Below are 14838 nucleotides of genomic sequence, written 5' to 3'. Positions count from 1 at the left end.
CATCTTAGGCCCCATGAAGGTCTCATGAACACACCCTTAGCTGGGCTCTAGTCAAGCTTGAGTGGGCAAAGGTTCCCTCCTCACCCTGTCCAGACTGCGGGACCTCACACTGGGAGAGGTATTTTCCCAGGGTCTGACCCAGGTCAGGGGAGGTGAGGGGTGTGCCTCTGCTCTGATCTGGTCTAGACAGGGTCTGCTCCTCCCCTCTATGTGCAGGTGCACTCCCTCACTCCCACTGGACCCCTCTGGGCCCTCTGCTGTCTTCACTGTTGTGTCCCCAGGCCTCACACAGTGCCTGGCCCTTGTGCAGGGGCCCAGAAAGCACCCATACATGAATGATTGGATCAGAACCGCCAACTTTTCTGCAAGGAAATACCTGGGGAGGAGAGTCACGTCTTCCTCGTCTTTGTATCTCTAGAGCTGCACTATCCAGCATGGGAGCGTCCCTACCTGGAGGTGCTGTTTATAACTAATTAGTGCAGTTCATTGAAATAAAATGAGACATTCCACTCATCAGTCACACTGGCAACATATCCGGTGCCCCAGAGAGTTACGTGCTGCTGGCCACCATATTCAACAGCAAAGAGAGAGCATTTCCAGTTGCACAGAACGCACTCTTGGGAAGCTGTTGGAATGGGGTCTCTTCATTGAACTCATCTAATTAAGAAGCCTGTGCATCAAAGTTGGAATTTCAGGTTAATGAGACTGGAGGTGAGAGCTATAATCCAATAGAAACGGGGAAGTGGGAAGATAAAGGCGGTAGATTTGGGATTGCGTTTAGAAACATTTATTTTTAATGCTGGAGGCTTTATCTACTAGTAGCTTTATTTTAAAATATTTTATATAAAAAATAAATATATAAATATGAAAAGCAGCCTAAACAAAGGCAGGCCTGGATGGACTGTTCTGAGCACTACACTTGGTGCAGTGGTCGCGTTTCCTTCCGTAGAAGCCCAGTGATCTCGGTAAGTTTCTCCTGGCTTCCTGGCCCTGTCCTCAGACTTCCTTATGGAAAGTACCCCGCACCTCTGTTGGCTTTTTCCAGCTGTTCTGCTCTGCCCCCCACCTTCTGCGGATACTGCCCCACTCATTCTGTGCTAATCATATGTCTTGTGCTCAGAACATACATGGAGTAACTAGTTTCTTTCTTAAACCCTGATGTTAGGTGTGATTCCCATCCCCACCCATAGCACACTGCTAGGGTACTGTTGACATTCTGTGTGTTGAACTGGGGGTTAGCAACAGACTTGTTCATAGAAGTCGTAAGGCTGTACACTTCCTATCTGTGCACCGTACCGTAGGTAAAATCAGCATCGATTTAAAGACAAAATATAGCAAGAATAAAAATTTTTTTTTGCCACAAAGCCAACCTTAGGCACAGGTTGATTTCCTCTGATTCCTACCCAATGTTTGAGGTAGAAAGAATGCCAGGTCTCCTACATACTCTTCCAGAGGGTAGATGTCCGGGGACTCATCCACGCTGCCTTCAACAGATCAAGAGACTCTTGATGCCACCCTAGCAATGAACACTGCAGGGAAGGGGAACGAATCTCAGGCCAAAGGCTCCTGAGTGTGTCTAGCAAAATCTGACGCCAATCTTCAGCAGAGTCTCGATTCAGAGATGTCTGGAAAAGAAAGCAACTGAAATCTCATGGTGGAATTTGCATGGGATTAATGAGGACAGGACCACTGGCTGTTTAGGTGCTGCTGGGGTGAGAGATGAGGAGGGACAGTGCCACTGGGTTCGTGGAGTGCACATTTGGTGACAGACAGGAGGCAGCCCTGGGTAGTTCTCAGGAAGGATCCTGGGATGGGGTCTCCAGGCTATGGCAATGGACGACAGATCCCTCTAAGAGGAGATGAACACTGCCTCTGCCCCCACAGGGTCTAGGTAGGAAAGAGGAGTTTGTAGAGACTGAGCTTTGGTGAGGAAGGACGTGAGCAGAGAGGCGCCCGCTCTGTGTTGGAGCAGCCATTACCGTACCTTTTCAGCCAGGCCCGAGTCCGGGCTGCTCAGACAGCTGCTCAGACCTTTAGTCCATAAAATCTTGAGAGCCTGTAGGTTACTGTCACTGAGTCACCCAAGCACCAGCCCAGTAGGCCTCTTCCCCAGTTAATTCACCTTCACTGCTCATAACTTTGTCAGTTGCAGTGAAGCTATTCTTTGTGAGGCTGTGTCCTATGGGTGTGTCTGGCTTGTGTGTCCTGATCTCTGAGCCAGCTGGGAGTCAAGCAGGCCACTAGTCACTCAGGGTAGTCGCTGAAGCACTGGAAACCTCACTTTGAGGCAGCTCACGGCGTGAAGGTGCTGGGGGAGGAGTGACACAGATTTGGACAGCCTGGTTCTTCAAGGGACCTTTGTTCGGGGTCAGTTGCATCATATTTTGGGCAAGAGATTAAAATACTGAGGCAGAAACCTGGGCCAGACAGCTCCTGCAGGACATCACCTTTCCCCAAAGCAATCTTACAGCAAGAGGATTTGGGAAATGGAGTGAGAGAAGCCCTGGTTCAGGGGCCCAGGGAATGATCTAGAGGACTCCAGGCTTGGGGATCTCTATCTCCAGGAAACCAAATACATTCTTAGCTCAGGCCCATCCCTCCTCAGTTTTGTGGCTCTGGGAAAGTCACTTCACCCCTCCAAATTTCAGTGCCCTCAACTGTAAAATGTAAGTTACAGCCCAGCTCTGCCCACCCCACAGGGCTCATGTGAGGGTCACGAGATGACAGCAGATCCTCTTGAAAGGCTATAAGGTATCCTACCCATCTAAAGGCTGGAAACTGACCTTACACCTTGCATGACTTGTAGCCATCCAGGCTTCTTCTCTGGAGGCAGCCATTGCTACATGTCTGCCTCATTCCTCCAGACATTTCATATTTGAACACTTTTGTAGCACTTAGGAGGTCATTCTTATTCAGGCTTAATCTGGATCTGCTTAGAGTAAGTTTCATAACATAATGCTAATAGGCAGGCCCCATTAACATCTCCACATCACGTGGCAGGGAACTGAGCACAGAGAGGTTAAGTCACTTTCCCAGGGTCACACAGCTTCTAGCTGGTATCTGAGCCCAGGCCATCAGGCACCTTCCTTTTGCTCTGGGTCACTGAGCTCAACTGCCTTCTTGAATTGTCTCCTCTCATTAGAGTAACATCCCCATGCAATCAGCCCATTGTGTATTTTAAGTGCCGACCACACTGCAGGACCCCTCCTCCTAAGCCCAACTTTGACTCTGTCTCTCCCTAGGCCGCTGGTGACCACAAGTGTGACCTGGGAAAGATGAACACTGGCCCATGGTCTCCTGCCAGCAGCCTATCAACAGAGGTCTCTACTTTGAATGTATTTTTCTCAAGCTCATGGCTCATGGACACAACAAGAGATCATGAAAGATTCAAACACAGGATATGCCAAAAAATTGATCTGGGGTCAAGGAAACCTCCTGCCTATCCCCAGAAGCATCTCAATCAGCACCTGACCAACAGCAGGTGGAACCTCAGATATCAACCGCTGCCAGCTTCTCCACTGAAGGTGCTGCGGACCTGAAACCATCAGGAGATTGGAGTCGTTGTTGTGGTTTATACAGTAGGGCCTGAGTCTTGGTAGGAAGGGCAGGAGCAGGGAGCCGCCCACTCAGAGCTGGGGCAGTTACTACCCCTTCTCAGCCAGGCCTGAGTCCAGGCTGCTTGAGCAGCTGTTCTGGTCAATAGGCATTGAGAGCCTGGCAGCTTGTAGGCTTCACTCCCTGAGCTGCCCAAGCACCAGCCGCACCAGCCCCACAGGCCACTTCTTCAGTTAAGGAATCTTAACTGCCCAGCACCCTGGTTTGGTCAGTTGAAGGTGAATCTGAATCTGAGTCCAACTGTCATGTGGGCAGTTGGCTAAGAACATTCTGCATTCCAGGTCAGTTGGGAGTCAAGGTGGCTACTGGTCATTCAGGGTGATCGCCCGACCACAGGGAAGTCTCCCCACAAGGCAGCTACAGAGTAAAGTTAGGGGGAGACAGAGACAAACTTGGACTCCCAAGCCTTCAACAGGGCTTCATTTGGGTGAAAGTCTTGCATTTTGGGTAAGGGGTTGAAATGTAAAGCCGGGAGTTGAGTCAGGATTTGGGCCCTTCTCTTGAGCCAGGCACCTCCTCCAGGGCATCAGCATCTCCCTGCAGCAGCCTTGGGGATGGGAAGATTTGGAAAAGGAGTGAGGAGGGGAGGGTCCTTGCTTTGGAGTCCAGGGCGTGGACTCCTGGTCTCAGGCATTCAAGAATCTCCATCCCCGGGGAACCAAGTAAATTCCCTGCCTTAGCTTCATTACTCATCAGTGTTGTAACTCTGAGAAAAGTCACTGAATCTCTCTAAATTTCAGTGCCACGAACCATAAAATAGGAGTCAGTTCCTACTCTGCCCATCCCATATCACAAGAGATAAGAAATTTTTTTCCATGGGCTGTAAAGCATCGTGCCCATGCCAATGTGGAAAAGTGGGGCTTTGTCCTTCCTTGACCTGTCGCCTACATGTCAGGCACAGTCCCCCAAAATGAATCATTTAAAAAAATGCACTGGGAAGCAATGACTAATTTGAGTGTCACAACTATCAAGTACAAAACACAATAAGCCATTGTGTTTAATTGTGTGCTAGTGTTAACATTAAGACAACCTGCCAAGTCCACCTTAAAAGTGAATAATGGCAAATATATAATGATAATATCTGTGTCTAGGACAGTTTATCTACCAAAACATAATTTAAAAACATATTTTTGTGGATTATTCAAAATTCCCTATGTACAGAGATATCAATAATATGCTTTTACCCAACCTATTCCTCTCCTCAGAAGTAGGGAATACACAAATCAGGTCTCCTGTGACACTACACAGAGCACTTTTCCAAGGCTAAGCTACGGTCATCTCCATAACTTGGCAACAGGCTCAGTTTGAGCCACTTTACACTGAAGAGAAATAAATCATACAGGAATAGTATGTCATATGCTTAGGACCTTCCACGATGGTAGATAATTCTCCTCCCCAAGTGAACTGGTGTTGATTCCATTTGACCAGGTATCTGTTGATCTTTCATCAGGTCACCGCTTCATTTTGTAGACAGCGTGCACTTAAATTTTTTTTTTTTTAATCTTTTTCAGAAGTAGCTACTGTATGGAATCAGGATGTCACAAAAAGCATTTTTGACACTTGTATCTCATTCTTTTGGCACAAGGTTAGAGTTAAGTTGAACTGATTGTTTTTGGACAAAGCAGCTGTGCATCATGACATCACCCCTAACTTGGGAGCTTATCTCTTGGATTTGCATGCAGCTCTGGAACTTGCTAAGCTGTGAGAGAAGCAAGTCAGTTCTCCTTTAGTTTATCCTCCTGAAGATAGACAATGCACACTTTATTTTCATTAACCCATTCAATCCTCACTACAGACCTCACCTAAGTAGTGGTTGTTTACTATTCACACTCTCCTTGGATGGAGAAACTGAAGTGCTAATGAATGTGCCAATGCTTCTAAGCCCCTAAGGGAAGGAGGCAAGATGCAAACCTAAGCATGTAGCCCTAAAGTTGAACTGATAATGAATGGTTGAGCTGCAGTTATTACCCCGAATTACCCTGAGAAGATCAACCCTACCATCACATGTAGCCATAAGGTGGTTCCCTCACACATGCAAGTCCTAGATTTACATGAGTCTACGGAGATCCCAAGCACTGTCTATGATTACAAAATGGTGGCTGCAGCAGTCACGTAGCTTAGGGCAGACATCAGTGAATAAAACTGCAGGATGTGGCACAGCCATTGATGTGAAAAGTACGGAGATGGCCCCAGATACCTCTGACAACAGGGTCGAATACAAGTTCTGAATATCAGGAAGCAGTACTTAGAAATATCGATAAACTCCTTTCAGTGCTGGGAACATTCCTCAGCAGTTGGCCGCAAACATTTTAAGATGAAAAAGATATTTTTGAGATAGTTGAAAACTCTATCAACACAAGACCTAGGAATGATCAAATCCTGCAAGCTACATACATTAGACACAATGACAAGACAGCAAAAGAGCATTTGGTTATTAGTTCACCACACTCATTGCAACTCTCTGCACTGCAGTGTTAAAACACATCAGCATCCAGTCTATGTCTCCTTCCTTGAAATAAACTATGCTCAATTGACTGGCAAGTACAAGGACAGATACTCTCCATAGGCAATTAGTACACATGCATGACAAAGGAAAGGTAGACTGAATAAGGAAATATCACGATTAAAACCAGTTATTTTACAGGATATAATTTCAATATTTCCAATTCTTCCATTGACTATAACAAAGGATCAGTAAATACAATGGACTGTTTTGCCTAGAATTGAATCCATCTGTCTCAACTTAGCTTTCATTCAAGAATTCAAAATCCAGCCGGGCGCGGTGGCTCACGCCTGTAATCCCAGCACTTTGGGAGGCCAAGGCAGGCGAATCACGAGGTCAGGAGACCGAGGCCATCCTGGCTAACACAGTGAAACCCCATCACTATAAAAATACAAAAAATTAGCCGGGCGTGGTGGCGGGTGCCTGTAGTCCCAGCTACTCAGGGGGCTGAGGCAGGAGAATGGCGTGAACCCGGGAGACAGAGCTTGCAGTGAGCCGAGATCGCGCCACTGCACTCCAGCCTGGGCGATAGAGTGAGACTCCCTCTCAAAAAAAAAAAAAAAGAATTCAAAATCCTAAAAACAGAACTGCAGTCACAGCCAGTGTGAATCCATAAATGGAAAAAATGTTCTTGAGACTTAAATCATACAAATATTGTTATTTCTCATTGACACAATAAATCCCTAGTGTCCTCTTCTAAAAAATAACACCCACCATGATTACACATTGTAAACCAAAGAGTTATCTGAAGCAAGTCTCAATCAATTTAATTAATTTGAAAAGGTTAAGGACATGCTGGTGACACAGTCTCAGGAGGTCCTGAGTACATGTGCCCAAGGTGATTGGGCTACAGTTTGGTTTTCACATGTTTTAGGGAGACATAAGACATCAATTAATACATGCAAGATGTAAATCCATTCAGTCCAGAAAGACAGGACAACAGAAAGTGGGAGAAGGGTGGGCTCTAGGTCATAAGGAGGATTTCAAGATTTTCTGATTGTCGATTGGTTGAAAGAGTTTATCTAAAAGCCTGCAAACAATAGAAGAAAGTGAGTTCAGATAAGGGGTTGGGGAGACCCAGGGTTTTATCATGCAGATGACGGCTCCAGGTAACAGACTTCAGAGAGAAGAGATTGTAAATATTTCTTGTCTGATTTGAAAAAAAATGCCAGACCTTTAGTTCTTTCCCGGATCAGGAAAAAGACCCAGAAAGGGAAGGGTATTCTCTACAGAATATAGGTTTTCCCCACAAGAGACAGCTTTAAGGGGCCATTTCAAAGTATGTCAAGGAAATATATTTTGAGGAAAAAAAACTTTGATTTCTTTCAGGGCCTGCTTTCTGTCATGTTGGTATCTTACTGCTGCTACAAAGCATCTGAGTTGTCAGCCTTAAGGTCTCTATTTTAATGTGAATGCAGGTGAGTTGTGCTTGAATTCCAAAGAGAGGAGAGTATAATGAGGTGTGTCTGACCGCCCATTCCCATTAGGGCCTGAACTAGTGTTTCAGGCTTTCTTTAGAATGCCATTGGCCAAGAGGAGGGGTCCATCCAGTTAGCTGGGCAGTTTACAATTTTACTTTCAGTTTTCAATACTCTATATACTTTAATTCATTCAACCCTTGCCAGAGCCACACCTGGAGTTTGACTTGTTATTCCCACTGCTCAGGTGGAGAATATGAAGTGCCAATATGAGTGATCCAAGTTCTGGAGTTCCTGAATGAAAAACTCAAAACATGAACCCAGGCACATGGTCCAATGCTGATGCTCTCAACTCCTGACATGCATTTCTGCCTCAGCCATGGGGTTTTAGTCTCTATGTAGAGAGTTCGGCATTTCCCTATAAGCCTTAAGGCACTGAGCCTAAGAGATCCCAGACACTGACCATGGTTATAAAGCAGGCTTTGTAAACATAACTCAGAGTCATGACAGGTACTTTTCGCACAGACAGATGCATAGTCATTAGTGTTAAAAGCACAGAGACACCCAGATGTTTTCTGTCAGCTCAAGAGTCTAAGAGGCATCACATAGGCCTGTGGCCCACCTCTGTCAGTTCTGAAGTTACTTGGCTCAGCAGCTGACCAAATCCTGTAAGGATCAGTGATCTATTTTAGTATATTTTGTAATATGACCTCCATTGGGGAGAAAGTGCTGAAATCCTAAAATGCTGAAATCCTGACAGCTAAAAGTGGTGAGGAGAGTGACAAATGAGAACCCAACGCACCACTTGGTTATTAGGCCTGGGTTCCATCATTTTGTGGCAACTTTCTTGTACATCTGAATCGCAGATGTTCAGCCTCAACTCATCCCCTTCCTCCACGATGAAAAATCTCCCCCTTGACTGCCTAGTGTCACCTGGACAGCCATCAGCCCGATGGAAATGAAATTTAGCTTGGAAGCAAGTATAAATCTCATGCAACAGATAAATGCATAGCAGCATGATCCTGCAACCTGTGAGGAAGACAATGGCAATTTAACTCAAGCCAGGTAGGAGGAATGAGGGAACCCTGTCACCAAATCACAGCATATAGTTCAAGACCTTTTGGAGACGATTTTGTGTTACATTAGGTGAACTTTGGCTACTAAGCCAAGGACTCTGTTTCTCATTTCTTTCCTGCTCATCTTTGTCATCCTTCTTCCACAAGGGAAGATAGCATAAACAGAAAGAAATTTCCATACTAATCCTCAAAAGTTATGTAGTTTATTATCATCCAGGTAATGAAATGCAATCTTCTCTGTGTGCCTGACCAGTCTTCTCTCTGTGTTTTTATTTCATAAATATATTTGTAATTTTTTATGTGCTAGATTTTTTTGGAGGCCACAAAGTAAATGAGATATGATCTTTATGTTGACAGTCGGTAAGTTAGATTTAACATGACTGATGTTTTTTATAAACTTGTGATTTTTTATACCAATATTTTGTATGTCTGAATGAATAGGCATCCAAAAACATCTTGTAAGCTAGTTGAAAAAAAAAAAATCACCCCCCACGCATGGACAATTTTTAATGAATTGATTCATTGCTATTTTTATGCATTTCCTCGTTTCAGTGGATAACATACAGTTGAACCTGGAAACTTATTCTCATTGCAGAAAGTATTCAGAGTCATGTCCCTCCGCTTCACTGGTGTAGGCAGAGCAGGCTCTGTGAGCCTGGCCTGTTTGAATGAAACCTGATGTTTAGGGATTTCCTCAGCAAGAATGACACAGAAGTTGCTGGAGCCTCTGATCACAGGGACCCAAAAAGGTACGTGTGCACACACCATGGTTCCACAAGAGGACTTAAAAAAGGAAATCAAGACGATTCTTAATTGTAGCATTTTAGCATTTAATTTTTTCATGACCTGTATGAAAAAGAATGTGTGGTAATTAGAATTTGGCTAAAATTGAATCAATTTCAACCATCAAGTAGCCTTTTAATCAAGTAATAAATTCTTTGAAACAGATGCTATGAATCTACTTCCTGTTTCTATAGTACAGTGCCTTTCCGTATTAACCTTAGGGTGATTATTTCACATTGATGAGGTTGCCCTAGCTAGAAAGCCAAGGCTCTTTCATTTCTTCTGTCCCTCTCCTTTGCCTGCCTTCAACACCAAGGAGAATGGTCCAGCAGCAGCTCAGTCCATGCTTGTCAACTGCCCACCTCCATACACTCCAGGCCCGGTCCATAGCCCCGGTCCACAGCCCCCAAGGCTCCTTGTGGGATTCCTCAGCAGCACCAATGCACTGTCACTCTATGTTCTCTCCGGTTTTGTTGAAGATCTAGACGAGTGTGTATTCTGTAATCAAGAGAAGGCGAGTCATCCGACATGGTAAGAGGCATTTCTTCGACTGGAAGAGAAAATTTTTTTTTTCTTTTCTGGGGCTTCTAGAATATCAGGTGAGTATCATTTCTGACCGCCATCATGGATCAGGCCTCAGTTGGTCATGGACTCTAGCGACCGATCAACTGGAGGTTACAGCCAACTGAGGCTTGAATGACAATGTCAGTCAAAGGACGGCATCACTTACAAACTGTTTGGTAGGGAGTGTATTTCTGAGTAGCAACCTTTTCTCCTTAAAAAATAATTCTGTACTTGCCAGCCAACATGGACACTTGCTAAATATTCCAAAAAACCCACGGCATTTTCCACAAGCATTCTCTATGCTTTATTTGGGGTCCAGTGACTTGATCACTGTTTGACATCCGGTTTTTTATTTCACCAAGTGAATAAAAGGCCTTTGCCAACAGAACCCAGCATCATTTGATTCTCATGGTGTTTCTTTTTTTCTCTTATTGCAGGAAACATCTAGAGCCCAGTACCACCACTGTACGTATTCTTTTTTAAAAATCAGCTTTGTTTAGATGTAGTTGACATGTAGAACAATTCACCCATTTAAAGTAGGTGATTCAGCGTTTTTACTATATTCACAGGGTTGTGCAACCATTGTTACAATCTCATCTTAGAACCTCTTTATTCCCCCTCAGAGAAACCCCACTAGTAGTCACTCCTCTGTTTTTCCCAACTCCCACACCCCTGGATGTAGGCAGCCAGGAATCTACTTCCTGTTTCTATAGTACAGTGGCTTTCTGTATTAACCGGTTCTTAAGGTGACTATTTCACATTGATGAGGTTGTCCTAGCTAGAAAGCCAAGGCTCTTTCATTTCTTTCTGCCCCTCTCCTTTGCCTTCCTTCAACACCAAGGAGAATGGTCCAGCAGCAGCTCAGTCCATGTTAGTCAATGGCCCACCTCCATACACTCCAGCCCTGGTCCACAGCCCCCAAGGCTCCTTGTGGGATTCCTTGGCAGCACCAATGCACTGACTGTGGCTCGATTTTCTCCTAGGTCATGTTGAAGATTTGCAGGAGTCTGCACATGGCAGTGCGGAGGAGAATTATGACATCCAAATTTTAAGATGTATTTCTTTCTCTGGAAATTTTTTTGTTTATTTTTTTCCCTGTGGCTTCTAGAATATCAAGTGAATATCATTTTTGACTGCCATCATGGATCAGGCTTCAGTTGGTCATGAACTCTAGCGACTGGTCACTGGAGGTTATGACCAAAGGAGGCCTCATTGATGGTGTCAAAGGACGGCGTCACTTACAAACTGTCTGGTAGTGAGTATGTTTCTCAGTAGCAACCTTTTCTCCTTGAAAAATAATTATGTATTTGCCAGCCAACATGGACACTCACTAAATATTCCAAGAAAACCCACTGCATTTGCCAGAAGCATCCTCTATGCTTTACTTGGGGGCCAGTGACTTGATCACTGTTTGACATCCGGTTTTTTATTTCACCAACCCCCACACTCCTTGACCTAGGCAGCCACTCACCTACTTTCTGTTTATCTAGATTTGCCTACTCTGGCAATTTCTTTTTTTTTTTTAATTTAATTTAGTTTCTACTTTAAGTTCAGAGATACGTGGACAGGATGGGCAGGTTTAAAGATATTTTGCTTTCCCGATTTCTTCTCAATTATGATATGAAAATCTGACAATGCACATTATGTACAACATATACAATTCTCTTTGTGGGGGTGAAATTCAGTGGGAGTGTCTTCCCAACTGGGAAGTTTTTAAGTTTTCAAGCAGCAAGGATAACCTGAAGGCTCTTGGGAACCCTTTCCCATCAGGTCCTACCTGGAAGTTTTCCCACTGGGAGGTTTTTAAAGGACAGCATCCATTATTGGCTGTAATGCGGAGGCATTTTCTTCAACACGTTTTCCTCCTTGGGTTAAGCATTGTGTGTTTGCCTATTAAATCAGCTTTAAGGTAAATTCTGTGAATAAACATCTTATTTTTCCATAGGCATCCTCATAGCGTTTGGGGATGCTGACCTATGGCTCAACCACCCTACCGCCTCTGGTTTTCTAACATTGTCAAGGGAATAACAGATCTGTGGGAAGTACACAGCAGAATCTGCTCCTCACAGCGTTTTCCTCTGTGTGACTGCAGCTAACATCGCATGCAGCAAATGCAGTAAGCACCACGAAGTTACTTCACGAGGGACAAACGTGTTGCTTGAGTGTATAGAAACCTGATTCTGGGATCCTGCTGGGAAGGAGGATTGGGGGTCTCGCGAGAGAAAGTGATTTTGCTGGTATAGGACTCTGGCCAGAGAGGCTGTAGGAAGGTTTGTCAACGCACAGCAAAGACCAGGGGATCATGTGTGAGGCAGCATGGCTTCAGCTGCAGGAGGAGGAGTGGGTGAGTCACTCTTTCTAATCACTTGTACTGATGTTTTTGTTTCTAAAGACTTGTTTCTGGGGAGCCTCAGCAAAGAGGACGACCCTCCAGGTAGGGAATGATTCCAGGTAGCATCTGATGGGAAAGGGTTCCCAAGAGCCTTCAGGTTCTCCCTGCTGCTTGAGGGGCTAAAGGAGGGGATAGGAAATCAGAAACAAAATGAAAATATGTGTGAGGTCTGGTTTGTTCTTTTCAAAGTTTCTTGGCATAATGGTAAGAACTGTCTCTAGGGGCTATAAGGGTGCTGTGTTCATAAGGGTACTTTGCAGTACGCCTGTTCTCCTCTGCCCAGTGAAACATCCAAACCTTTGGTTTGGATGAATCAGCACTCCTTGGGGTTATGCACAAGGGATGTAGGGCTGGGCATTGAGTGTCATCTGTAATGAAAGGACTCTGTGGGACACCGCTCTCTCACAGGCATTTACTTGAACTTAGGGAAAAACCTCTTCTGCTGTATGCCAAGGGGAAGCTGGTAATCGCCCTCTGAACTTTGAGGTCTTGTTATAGCACATTCATGCTTCTGTACTCACTGGGCGTTTAAAGGGATTTTCCATGGATGGATTGCAGAGTGAATATTCACTCCGGCCTCACTGGTAAAGCTCCAGTCCTCTGGGAAGGCAGGGGAGAAGTTTGACCTTGAGCACATTTCCAACCTCCACTTCCCATCCCTACCACAGATTCTGAGATGAGGCTTCTTTCTCTTCAGTTCTCTAATTTTTGGGGAAGCCAAGAGTTCCTTCCCACAGAAGATGGCATTACGCTAGTTCCCGTCTTCTAAAATTAGGCTTCATTTGTTGTCTAAGTTGGTATTTACAACTTAGGTTCTAGTCTTTTTATTCACGGATTGCTAAGACTTATGCAGGAAGCTCTACGTGATAAAATGTGCGGATAGCACAGAAGTGTGTCCATGCTACAGATGACATTGTTATCTTTAGAGGATCCTCATTTTACATAATGAGATATAAAACTAAGTGGGCACCCTCTATCCAATCTGGGGTACTTCATTAGACTCAGAACTCTTGAGTTTGATGCTGCCTATCATTTTGCTTTTCCTCGTGAGACCCCCCCCCCCGACCACCTAGGCATCTCCAGCACCTTCTTTATTAGAGACCCTCAATCAATATCAGGGTCTAGAAGCAAACATCAGAGAGGGTGAGATGGAGCTCCCCTGTGAAATGAAGACAGCCCTGGTTCCTCCCTGAAATTTCTCTGCAACCTTCAAATCTACTTCTTCCTTAAGGTCACTACTCTGACTGCTAATGAATTGTTTAGACTTCTCCAGGTTTGGACTATTATACATAGAATAAATCAATATGCATTTCTTCATGCCTGGCTTTTTTGCTCACATTAATTTTGAAATTCATTCATGTTCTTAAGTGTAACTGTAGTTCTTTCATTTCCTTGTTGCATACTAGTCACATAGTCAATGCAGTCAATATGTAGTCACATATTACAACGTATCCACTCTATTGTGGATTGACATAAGAATTTTTTTCTCCTTCAGTTTCCAGGTGCTTCAGGAGGCACGGCTCCCGAAGGTGCAGACATGGCCAAGTCCAAGAACCACACCACGCACAACCAGTCATGAAAATGGCACAGGAATGCTGTCAAGAAACTCCTCTCCCTATTTAGACCCCTAGATCCTCTGGTGTGGTCTATGCTGGGGAGATCTGTGACCTGACTCCTCTGTTCTGAGGGATTCAGGGCTAGGTCTCCCAGTTCCAGTGCAGGACACTCTACGTACCCCACAGGATAGCCCAAGGCCATCCACACAGCCACTCTGTTTCTGCCCTCCTCTGAGGAGCTCCAAGACAACAAGGTCACACTGGTGTGTCTCATCAGTGACTTCTCCTCCGGTGCTGTGATGGTGGCCTGGAAGGCAGACGGCACCCCCATCCCCCAGGGCATGGAGACCATCAAGCCCTCCAAATAGAACAACAGGAAGTACATAGCCAGCAGCTACCTGAGTCTGATACCTGACCAATGGAGGTCCCACAGAATCTACAGCTGCCAGGTCACACATGAAGGGACCACTGTGGAGTTGACAGTGGTCCCTGCAGAATGCGCTCAGGCCCCCGACCCTCACCCCATCCACAGGGACCTGGGAGCTGCAGGATCCCAGGGCAGGGGTCTCCTCTCTCATTCCAAGGCATCCAGCCCCTCTCCCTGCATCCAAGTAACCCTCAATAAATATTGTCAATTAGAAATCCTGTTCCATCTCATTATTTTTTATCTCATGTTCAATTTGCAACCTCCAGGAGAGGCTCTCATCTATCTGAGACATCATCCAAAGAGGCTCTTCCTCACCTGGTCACTCCTTCCCTCCATACTCCACTGTAGCCTGGAACCCTGCACGGCATCTTGCTCAGGCCAGGCAGATCTTATGCCCTCCCTGATTCTGATGACAATGAGCCACTGTTCCTCTTCTGATGGCCCCAGGATCCTCCTGAGAGAACCCAGTAGGCCTGGACTTTCTGCTCTCTGTTCACAATCTGT

The 14838-nt window shown here is 45.2% G+C and overlaps 1 long non-coding RNA gene across 3 annotated transcripts; it reads left to right on the top strand.

Annotated features, from left to right (window-relative positions):
- The first annotated feature begins 3699 nt into the window (after positions 1–3699).
- Positions 3700–14585, top strand: LOC126964006 (uncharacterized). 3 transcript variants are annotated; one of them, XR_007729287.1, is made up of 7 exons: positions 3700–3896; positions 7448–7536; positions 8464–8601; positions 9208–9361; positions 10397–10424; positions 10943–11214; positions 13847–14585. It is a non-coding gene; the product is annotated as an uncharacterized LOC126964006 (long non-coding RNA). The 3 variants fall into 3 exon arrangements; XR_007729285.1 differs by lacking the exon at positions 3700–3896 and adding an exon at positions 3914–4062; XR_007729286.1 differs by lacking the exon at positions 3700–3896 and adding an exon at positions 3914–4062 and having other exon boundaries at positions 8403–8601.
- Positions 14586–14838: the final 253 nt, after the last annotated feature.

Source organism: Macaca thibetana, chromosome 10 (genome assembly GCF_024542745.1).
Source record: "Macaca thibetana thibetana isolate TM-01 chromosome 10, ASM2454274v1, whole genome shotgun sequence".
NCBI classification, from domain to species: Eukaryota; Metazoa; Chordata; class Mammalia; order Primates; family Cercopithecidae; genus Macaca; species Macaca thibetana.
Note: the sequence above shows the minus strand (reverse complement) of the source record. Positions and strands in the feature narration are given on the sequence as shown.